The sequence below is a fragment of the Xyrauchen texanus genome, unplaced genomic scaffold, assembly GCF_025860055.1.
Source record: "Xyrauchen texanus isolate HMW12.3.18 unplaced genomic scaffold, RBS_HiC_50CHRs HiC_scaffold_699, whole genome shotgun sequence".
Taxonomy (NCBI): Eukaryota; Metazoa; Chordata; class Actinopteri; order Cypriniformes; family Catostomidae; genus Xyrauchen; species Xyrauchen texanus.
In genome coordinates this window covers 1-10,000 of record NW_026266686.1, presented here as the reverse complement: position 1 = coordinate 10,000, position 10,000 = coordinate 1, and the positions used below count along the sequence as shown (strand labels likewise).

Genomic DNA, 10,000 nt, shown 5'->3' with positions numbered 1-10,000 from the left:
TATCAAGAGCCTTTTCCTCAGAATGATGCAATCAATATGCACGTATTTTCCTCCCTTCTCTTAATAAATTAAACTTTATTAAATTCATTAAACTTTAATTGAATTAAACTAAACACTTACTTTAATCCACGTGGATTCTTCAGTGGCCGATGTAAACAAACCTACGCGAAACACTGGAGTGACGCACTTCCGGTTTATGGACATAATAAAAGTCCCCGACACTCGGGATGTTAAAAGTCCTCATTCATGCACCATGCAATCATCTATAAATTGTCTCTGACTTCAATGAGAATGTAGAAATGATCAAACTTGCGCACTGTTGTTGTTTATGTCATGTTTAAGAGATTTATTCCTCACAATTAAGCATGCAACAGTTCACTAACTTAAAATAGAAACGTTGACTAAATAGATTTGCGCATTTCCAATGTTTACATAGTTCTGTGATGAATGACAAAAACAGCAGATAATAACTGTGCGATTAAAATAATTACTTCTGCTGTTTTATTTGGACAGATGGTCTGAAGCCCAGTTGAAGAAGAGCTCTTTTTATTTGGGGGCTGCTGCTGCTGGGCTGCTTTCCATTGTCTTTTTTTTTTTTTTTTTTTGTCGAATCCAGGGTAACAGGAGGAACTAAAGGAGGAGTTTACAAACTTTAACCCACCGCACACAGTCAGTGCAGACAGACAGAAGAATTTGTGTTCAATACCTCCTACCAAGAGGGAGGAACCGCTAATTCTGCACCTGCAATAGACCCGATGCACAGAAAACATCTGTTTTTTATTTGATAGCATTTCAACCGAAATGCATTTGTTATGGCATTAATAGACCTTGAGTTTTTATTCTGGTGAAGTGATTGTGTTGTCCTCTATAATGTCGGAAAGCTCTTGTGTAAACTCTGGGGTCCCGCAGCGCCTGATGCCTCTGGCCCTCAGAGGAGAATGGGTGGCATTAGAACAGAAACTCAAGACTTTGGAAAAGGGAGACCCGGAGATCTTCCAAAATGACCAGGTGAGGATTTTATTTTTATTTTATTTTTATTTTTTTTTTGCAGGTTTTAAAAAGACAGGAGTAATCAGTTACCAGGTTTCATGATGTTATTATATTATATAATACGTTAAAAAAGTAAATGCATTATATAACAAAAAATATTAAAGTGGAACCTGCAAATAAATGAGGCAAGAGCTTTTCTCAGAACTAACTTCACTTTTCTGAGCCATTTTCAGTGTTCATTTGGATGAATGGAGTTTAGTCCTCAAATCGACTTCACCGGTATTACGGTGGAGTGAATCACAGCGAGTCGAGTCTTTTGAACTCGTTCACCAAAAATATTAATTCAGTCACCATTTCAAGAATACACCTTTATGCTAATATGTGGCTACAAAATTAGCATATTTAATGTGTTGTGATCGAATAAGTCTGTGATTCATTGATTCAATTTATTTTTAAAATACCGAGTGGTTCATTACCAAAACAAGTGAACAAAAACGATTCGTTCACTTCAAAGTAGGGCTGTTAATCGATCATTTAAAAAAAAAAAAAATCACCAAAGATATTAAACCAGTCACCATTTCAAGATTACACCTTTATGCTAATATTTGGCTACAAAATGAGTATATTTAATGTGTTGTGGTCGAGTAAGTCTGTGATTTATTGATTCAAGTGATTCGTAAAACACCGAGTCGTTCATAACCGAAACAAGAGCCGTTAATCTATCGTTTTTTTTTTTTAATTATTCACCATTTCTGCAGATTCTACAGCTTTATGCTAATAGATGTCTACAAAATGAGCATCTTTAATGTGTTGTGATCGACTGAGTCTGTGATTCATTGATTAGTAAAACACCGAGTCGTTCATAACCAAAACAAAAGAACGAAAACTATTCGTTCTCTTCAAAGTAGGGCTGTTAGTTAATCGATCATTTAAAAAAAAATAATTCACCAAAGATATTAAACCAGTCACTGTTTCTGCAGATTACAGCTTTATTCTAATATGTGGCTACAAAATTAGCATCTTTAATGTGTTACGATCGAGTGAGTCGATGATTCAAGTGATTCATAAAACACCGAGTCGTTCATAACCGACACAAGAGCCGTTAATCTATATATATATATTTTTTTAATTCATTCACCATTTCTGCAGATTCTACAGCTTTATGCTAATAGATGTCTACAAAATGAGCGTCTTTAATGTGTTATGATCGAGTGAGTCGTTAAACACAGAGTCGTTCATAACCAAAACAAAAGTATGAAAACCATTCGTTCTCTTCAAAGTAGGGCTGTTAATCGATCGTTTAAAAAAATAAAATAAAAATCACCACAGATATTAAACCATTTACCATTTCTGCAGATTATAGCTTTATGCTAATATGTGGCTACAAAATTAGCATCTTTAATGTGTCGTGATCGAGTGAGTCGATGATTCAAGAGATTCGTAAAACACAGAGTCGTTCATAACCGACACAAAAGCCGTTATTCTATCATTTTAAAAAAAATTGTTCACCATTTCTGCAGATTATAGCTATATGCTAATATGTGGCTACAAAATTAGCATCTTTAATGTGTTGTGATCGAGTAAGTCTGTGATTTATTGATTCAATTAATTCGTAAAACACCGAGTCGTTCATAACCGACACAAGAGAACGAAAACGATTCGTTCTCTTCAAAGTAGGGCTGTTAATCGATCATTTAAAAAAAAAAAATAAGTCACCAAAGATATTAAACCAGTAACCATTTCTGCAGATTACAGCTTTATGCTAATATGTGGCTACAAATCTAGCGTCTTTAATGTGTTGTGATCGAGTGAGTCGATGATTCAAGTGATTCGTATAACACTGAGGTGTTCCTAACCGAAACAAGAGAACAAAAATGATTCATTCACTTAAACGTAGGCTGTGAATCAATTAAAAACGCATTTTTATAGGTATAAATCTTTGTTACAAGTACATGTGTACATGCCATAAAATCAGTGGACATTCTGAAATTAAAAGTTGGACAAAATCTGCCGTTTTACAGTGGCCTTTTAAAAAAATAATAAGATCAAATGTGCATTCAATTCAAATCAAGCTTTAATTGTGACATAAACTTAAGCGTGCATTGACAATCCATTATTATACACTATATAAATATTGATGCAAAACAAATTGAATCCTGAAGTTTAATTTGCTGAAGTTTAAAAGTTCAAAACCACTCATTAGTAAAATATGGATTCACGTGCATCATGCTAAATAACAAACCCCATCCACGTCATGTTGTATGTTTTAAAGTGCTTGCAAATTAGTTTGTTTACAACCTGTAAAATGAATAAGACAACACAAACACCCGACATTCAAAAATAAGCCAGTTGGCAAACCTAAAACTAACCATGACCAGTCAAACTAGCCATAAGTCAACACTAGCAAAACATGGGATTCATTTGGAGGTTTTGTTTCGATTGATTGAAGGTAAATATTCCACTTATGTATATTTAACTGTGTTTTAAAAGATACCGTTTCTGTTTTATTGAGTGAGAAATCGTTCCAAACAAGCCAGTGCATGAGTCACGTGGCCGAATGATTCAAATGATCCGCGAACCGACTCAAAACCGTGATTCGTTCGCGTATCGGACATCGTTAGTTCTGATTCTAAAACAGCCGACTGAAACACTGGACAAAATAGCTAAAACCAGATTACAGAGATGTCTTTTATATCTTGCATTATATCATACACATTCTTATCACGTGACTCGTTGTGCATGACACCGCGGAGACTCACAGCATGTGGAGACTCATGCTACTCTCCACGATCCACACACAACTCACCACACGCCCCATTGAGAGCGAGAACCACTAATCACGACCAGGGCTGGACTGGTAATCTGGCATACCAGGCATTTTCCCAGTAGGCCGACGCATTTGGGGCCAAACAGGTGCGGAATGGCCATCGGGAGAACCGAGCGGGCCGGTGGGTCTGCCGCGGAACGTGCTGAATGGGCCGCGATAAGCTAAGATGATTAGCTCAACAACTTTTGGACTTTTCTGGGTGTAGCACCCCCGCTAAATTCAGGAGCACTCTCTGTGATTTTGATCTGAATCTGGTCCCTCATTCTGCAGTACAATATTGACTTCCTGATTATTTATTGCATTGTTTTCCCTCAGCTGTCCGGCTTGAGTCTGCTGATGGTCGCTGTGCGAGAGAGCCGTTTGTCTATCGTTGACAGGTTGCTGGAACTGGGGGTCAATCCAAGTGACAAAACAAAGGTAGGAGTTTCCCTCTGTTTGGAGGTTTGCCTTAAATAACCAGCTCCCACTTCGCTCCGAGGAAACCTTCCCAACACGGGCCAGCCACACACATGTTCTTAATTAGGAGCACACAATTGCATTTCTTATGAAAATGGTTTAATGGTTAGTAGCTTATGTCAATAGCCACATTTTTACATTAATGTCTACCTGAAATGCAAACGTTTTGGCTGTCCTGCACCAGCACAAACCATTTGGACACAAACAGTATGAATTCATTAAATCTTGAACAATCATAATGTATGATTATGATCTTAAAGGAATATTCCAGGTTCAAAACAAGCTCAATTGACAGCATTTGTGGTATAATGTTACCACAAAACATTATTTCAACTCGTCCCTCGGCCAACATATACAGTGGAATCATTTTTTTGCATATCCCAGCTAAGCTAGGGTCAGACGGCTGACCCGGCGGGTCAAGATGGGGTCAAGATGCCCAACAGTGGCATCTTGGCAGTATTTACAAGATTTTAGTGTAATAAAATCATTGATTTACTATCGTTACGGCATTTACCAGATTACTGGAGTTATGTCGCCATGACAACGAAGTTGCGTTATTGGATGTAACTTCACACTGAATGTTAGTAAGTGATTTTATCACACTAAAATCATGTTAACGTGTATAAATTTGACATCTTGCGGCTGTATTTTAATGTTTATTGATTGACCCCACTGACTTCCATTGTAAGTGTCATATTAGTTGTTGTTTTTTATTAATGAATGATGGAATTTAATTTGCTTAACTTTGCACAAAAACTTGTTTTGAACCCGGAATATTGCTTAAAAAGCCTTTCGACCAAAGGCTTATGCTTATGCTCGGAGTGGTGGTAGCGTAGCGGGTCTCAGTTGCCTCCGAGTCTAAAGTTGCGTACACACTGCCAGCGACATCGCGCGCGACAGCGACTCCATCCCATTCATTTTCAATGAGAGCACAGCGACTTCCGGCGAGCTGTCACGACCATTGGCGACTAGATGTGGGCGTGTCCAGCGACGTGATAAAATTGAGACAAGTTCAACTTTATTCAAATGAAGAGCGACTAACGGAAGCGACAGCCAATAGGAGAGAAGATGGGAGAGCTCACATGATCCTTCTCTCTCTCTCTCTCTCAGCTCCTGCAGTAACGGAAAGATGGATGAAAGGCTAATTCTTGCTGTTAGCAATGTTCCAGTGATCTATGATATGGATATGGTATATCCAGCCGCAGCTCTTGCACCAGCCGGTGGTACTCGCCGTGCTGACTCCGAGATTGAATGGTTTTGTGGACCCAGACAGACCGGCGTTTGCGTTTTCACCGCAGATAAACAGCCGCTATGGCAAACAGCACGCCTTGTTTCTCATTCATCTTTGATATAAAGCATTTTATGTACCGATTCCATTTATATTTAGTCTTTTCCCTCCAAAATGTTTGTTTTTAGTGGCAAGAAAAGCGATTCGCTGTCAAGAGCAATGGAATGACATCCGTGAATGTCATTTATAAACGTTACTAGGCAACCAGTAGTGGGAACGCCCACTAGCGACTTCACCGCCAGCCACTGGCGACCTGCAGCGGCAAAGTCGCTGACAGTGTGTACGCAGCTTGAGACGTCAACCCGCGCATCTTATCACGTGACTTGTTGAGCGCGTTACCATGGAGACGTAGCGTGTGTGGAGACTTCACGCTATTCTCTGCAGCATCCACGCTCAACTCACCACACGCCCCACCAAGAGCGAGAACCACATTATAGCGACCATGAGGAGGTCACCCCATGTGACTCTACCCTTCCTAGCAACCAGGCCATTTTGGTTGCTAAGGAGACCTGAGTGGAGTCATTCAGCACAGGATTCATACTCGTGACCCCCTGTAAAAATAGTATTAATAAAGAATGAGTAAGAGTGTTGAAACTTTTGGGAGTGTATCTGCTGCCAGTTTTATAGATCAGTGACTGGCACAGTTAGTGAACGCCTAACACAGCTGGTGAGTAATTGTCACTTTGTGGGTGTTTAAAAGCACAACATGGATCAACAGTAACCAGTAAGTTGAATATGACTGGGTGGATTGGAAAAATAATGTCTGTGGAGTAATTAGTGGTGTTTATAAAGCAAAGAGGTGTGCAATAAGTTTCTATGCGATCAGACTTATAGACTGAAATGGACTTTGAACCTATAAGTATTTAGATCGAATTATTTGAGACTTTTATCCAAAGTGACTAACAGTGTGTTCAAAATCTGTGGAATATTATTATGATGTGTTTTATGAGGCAAAACTCCCTTTACAAGCATAAAACTGCAGTGTAATGCTTTGAAAGAGTGGAATATTTGCAGTGTGGAATCTGAGGCCGTGATTAATGGATCTTGTAATAGACGTGTTTCTCAGGGAGAAGGTTTTCTCATCGCTGATGTGGTCGGGCTGAGGTTACTGTAAATCCTGTCGGGTGTTTTGTCTTGTTTGGTCTCAGCTGTGGCCACTTTTACCAGCTAAGATGATCAATGTTCCTTTACAGATGTTGCTTCTCCAAATGGGAACATGGGAGAATGATTAGTTGGGACTTTTTAATATTTTCCGAAGGCAAGAAGGTGTTTCCACGTGTAAAACTTACTAAGACTGTTCAAGCCAAATCTACGCCCTTGTCTCTAGATATGACTTGAGTTCCTCCTTCGCTGTAAGTCTTTCTCATTTTTAATGTCCACCAGGTGATAAAATAAAGTCTGAATGCTTATGAGTCACCCTCTCCTCCACAAGCCACGTGATTTGAGGAATCATTCATGTCTGTTGCACAAATATCGTTGAATAAATTGTTGAATTGTTGGGTGTTTGTTCAAATTGGGTACCTTTTCTTTTTGTGGCAATTTTGGGCACTCTTCTTTTGGTGGCAATTTTGGGCACTCTTCTTTTTTTGGCAATTTTGGGCACCCTTCTTTTTTTGGCAATTTTGGGTACCTTTTCTTTTTGTGGCAATTTTGGGCACTCTTCTTTTGGTGGCAATTTTGGGCACTCTTCTTTTTTGGCAATTTTGGGCACTCTTCTTTTTGTGGCAATTTTGGGCACTCTTCTTTTTTTGGCAATTTTGGGCACCCTTCTTTTTTTGGCAATTTTGGGCACTCTTCTTTTTTGGCAATTTTGGGCACTCTTCTTTTTTGGCAATTTTGGGCACTCTTCTTTTTGGCAATTTTGGGCACTCTTCTTTTTTGGCAATTTTAGGCACCCTTCTTTTTTGGCAATTTTGGGCACTCTTCTTTTTGGCAATTTTGGGTACTCTTCTTTTTTGGCAATTTTGGGCACTCTTCTTTTTTGGCAATTTTGGGCACTCTTCTTTTGGCAATTTTGGGTACCTTTTCTTTTGGCAATTTTGGGCACTCTTCTTTTTTGGCAATTTTGGGTACTCTTCTTTTTTGGCAATTTTGGGCACTCTTCTTTTTGGCAATTTTGGGTACCTTTTCTTTTGGCAATTTTGGGCACTCTTCTTTTTTGGCAATTTTGGGTACCTTTTTTTTGGCAATTTTGGGCACCTTCTTTTTTGGCAATTTTGGGTACCTTTTCTTTTGGCAATTTTGGGCACCCTTCTTTTTTGGCAATTTTGGGCACTCTTCTTTTTTTGGCAATTTTGGGCACTCTTCTTTTTTGGCAATTTTGGGCACCTTCTTTTTGGCAATTTTGGGCACCCTTCTTTTTGGCAATTTTGGGCACTCTTCTTTTTTGGCAATTTTGGGCACTCTTCTTTTTTGGCAATTTTGGGCACTCTTCTTTTTTTGGCAATTTTGGGTACCTTTTTTTTGGCAATTTTGGGCACTCTTCTTTTTGGCAATTTTGGGTACCTTTTCTTTTGGCAATTTTGGGCACTCTTCTTTTTTGGCAATTTTGGGTACCTTTTCTTTTGGCAATTTTGGGCACTCTTCTTTTTTTGGCAATTTTGGGTACCTTTTCTTTTGGCAATTTTGGGCACCCTTCTTTTTTGGCAATTTTGGGTACCTTTTCTTTTGGCAATTTTGGGCACTCTTCTTTTTTGGCAATTTTGGGCACTCTTTTTTTTGGCAATTTTGGGCACCTTTTCTTTTGGCAATTTTAGGCACCTTCTTTTTTGGCAATTTTGGGCACTCTTCTTTTTTTGGCAATTTTAGGCACTCTTCTTTTTTGGCAATTTTGGGCACTCTTCTTTTTTTGGCAATTTTGGGTACCTTTTCTTTTGGCAATTTTGGGCACTCTTCTTTTTTTGGCAATTTTGGGTACTCTTCTTTTTTGGCAATTTTGGGCACTCTTCTTTTTTTGGCAATTTTGGGTACCTTTTCTTTTGGCAATTTTGGGCACTCTTCTTTTTTTGGCAATTTTGGGCACCCTTCTTTTTTGGCAATTTTGGGCACCCTTCTTTTTTTGGCAATTTTGGGTACCTTTTCTTTTGGCAATTTTGGGCACCCTTCTTTTTTTGGCAATTTTGGGTACCTTTTCTTTTGGCAATTTTGGGCACCCTTCTTTTTTTGGCAATTTTGGGTACCTTTTCTTTTGGCAATTTTGGGCACCCTTCTTTTTTGGCAATTTTGGGCACCCTTCTTTTTTTGGCAATTTTGGGCACTCTTCTTTTTTGGCAATTTTGGGCACCCTTCTTTTTTGGCAATTTTGGGCACCTTTTCTTTTTGGCAATTTTGGGCACCCTTCTTTTTGGCAATTTTGGGTACCTTTTCTTTTGGCAATTTTGGGCACCCTTCTTTTTGGCAATTTTGGGCACCTTCTTTTTTGGCAATTTTGGGCACTCTTCTTTTTTGGCAATTTTGGGCACCCTTCTTTTTTGGCAATTTTGGGCACTCTTCTTTTTTGGCAATTTTGGGCACTCTTCTTTTTGGCAATTTGGGCACTCTTCTTTTTTGGCAATTTTGGGCACTCTTCTTTTTTGGCAATTTTGGGCACTCTTCTTTTTTGGCAATTTTGGGCACCCTTCTTTTTGGCAATTTTGGGCACCCTTCTTTTTTGGCAATTTTAGGCACTCTTCTTTTTTGGCAATTTTGGGCACTCTTCTTTTTTGGCAATTTTGGGCACTCTTCTTTTTTGGCAATTTTGGGCACTCTTCTTTTTTTGGCAATTTTGGGCACCCTTCTTTTTTTGGCAATTTTGGGCACTCTTCTTTTTTTGGCAATTTTGGGCACTCTTCTTTTTTTGGCAATTTTGGGCACTCTTCTTTTTTTGGCAATTTTGGGCACTCTTCTTTTTTGGCAATTTTGGGTACCTTTTCTTTTGGCAATTTTGGGCACCCTTCTTTTTTTGGCAATTTTGGGCACCCTTCTTTTTTTGGCAATTTTGGGCACTCTTCTTTTTTTGGCAATTTTGGGCACTCTTCTTTTTTTGGCAATTTTGGGTACCTTTTCTTTTGGCAATTTTGGGCACTCTTCTTTTTTTGGCAATTTTGGGTACTCTTCTTTTTTTGGCAATTTTGGGCACCCTTCTTTTTTTGGCAATTTTGGGCACTCTTCTTTTTTGGCAATTTTGGGTACCTTTTCTTTTGGCAATTTTGGGCACTCTTCTTTTTTGGCAATTTTGGGCACCCTTCTTTTTTTGGCAATTTTGGGCACTCTTCTTTTTTGGCAATTTTGGGTACCTTTTCTTTTGGCAATTTTGGGCACTCTTCTTTTTTTGGCAATTTTGGGCACTCTTCTTTTTTTGGCAATTTTGGGTACCTTTTCTTTTGGCAATTTTGGGCACCCTTCTTTTTTTGGCAATTTTGGGCACTCTTCTTTTTTTGGCAATTTTGGGTACCTTTTCT

General features: G+C 38.8%; 1 protein-coding gene across 1 annotated transcript in view; it reads right to left on the bottom strand.

The window, feature by feature from the left end:
• The window catches only part of oxsm (3-oxoacyl-ACP synthase, mitochondrial), a 5,561-nt gene extending 5,391 nt beyond the window's left edge, over nucleotides 1-170 (bottom strand). The window contains exon 1 of the mRNA XM_052125204.1: nucleotides 121-170. The gene's annotated coding sequence lies outside the window, so the exon portion shown is untranslated. The remainder of the gene's footprint in view (nucleotides 1-120) is intronic.
• Between the last annotated feature and the right edge of the window lie 9,830 nt (nucleotides 171-10,000).